Here is a 1,485-nt window from a genome sequence, read left to right on the forward strand (position 1 = left end):
GGCTCAGGTTCGCTAACCAAACTTGGTCAACACTGCGGCGTTGAAGGAAGGTCTGACTGCTGCTTATGTAGAAGGTCTCCTGATGGGCTGATGATCCTAAAGTGTGCTGAGGGCTCCAGCCCAGGAGACCCACAGCGCTCTCTGCTGGAGACAGGTGGTAGATCTCCAGATCCCAACACTTTTGGGTATGTGAAAATCTAAATAGCTTGAAGGAGTTGCCTCATTTATGCTCACATAATCCTCTTGCTGCAGCCAGGTTTCTGTAGCGCAACATAAGTCTGTGATTATCACATATCAAGTCATTAACTAGCAAACTTTTAGAGAAAAGAGATTTTATGTTAAACAGACCACATATAATAATCTTAACTTTTTCCCCATTTGGAGTTACTTTAATTTTAATTAGATTATCATGATTTACTTGTTTTGGAATATTTGCTAATTTATTAGATTTTGGTCGCGGGCAAGACACTGTCTGGATGGAGTAAAGAGTAGGTAACAGTAGAGAAGCTGCAGAGATGTGTGTTAAACTACAACTCTGCTTCCTGGTCTGCACCCTGAGTGGCCAAGGTTCTTCTTTCAAAGATGAAATAGTGGATTCTTTCCAAACAGATCCTGTTCTGCCATGTTTATTTTGGTTCAGCTCTGGGCTCAGTAGCTTCTGCTTTCTTCACAGCTGTATGTCCCTCCTTAAACCAGAATACTGCAACCTGATTGGCTGACAGGGTTTGGGTCAGTTTAAACTGTTCAAGGTGGAGCAGGTTAAGATGAACTCTGGTCTGTTTGGGAATGAAAAAATACTGTCTGTTTCTCAATAGGCATTCTTGTGCGCTCTCGTGTGCTCGTGTACTGGTGATATGTCATCAGCCTCAGCCCGAGCACTGTTCCAATTGCCGAGAACGCAAGACCGAGAACACACCAAATCCCCGGATGTTGTTCTCGCTCCGCCCTCTTTATCAAGTATGCATCAGAGCAGACTGGTCTGTCCTTGAGATTGAAAGCTGTCCCAGCATGCACTGCGGCAGCAGCAGATTTCAATTGAGCGCTCCATTTAAAGTTAAAAGTTCTTTTTTCTGTTGCTGTTGTTCAATAAAAGTACGTTTTGGGATCATTCGAGGCGAGAACATTATACTTTAAAGCGTCACTATATGGTCCATTTAATGCATAATAAAAAAAAAAAATTCCGAAGTTGAGAGGACCGCGGCAACCAGAGGCGCTCGAAAGCTAACGGCGACCAGGGCTAACTGCAGCCCGTCAATCGGTCTCCGCCAGTCACGTGACATTTGTTGCTAAGACGCCATTTTAGGTGGAGAAGGCGTAGTGTAAACAACCGCAGCATAGCTAAACGAAGGACTAAAGGATTGAGTTTGTTTCTCTGACAATATGGAAAAAAAGTAAGCAGAATGCGTAATTACCGTACCGGCAAAAACTCAATAACGAGGCCAGGGACCATGACTTGTTACCTAGTGTTTGGCGTCAGTGCCTACA

Source organism: Cyprinodon variegatus, unplaced genomic scaffold (genome assembly GCF_000732505.1).
Source record: "Cyprinodon variegatus isolate N-32 unplaced genomic scaffold, C_variegatus-1.0 Scaffold2071, whole genome shotgun sequence".
NCBI classification, from domain to species: domain Eukaryota; kingdom Metazoa; phylum Chordata; class Actinopteri; order Cyprinodontiformes; family Cyprinodontidae; genus Cyprinodon; species Cyprinodon variegatus.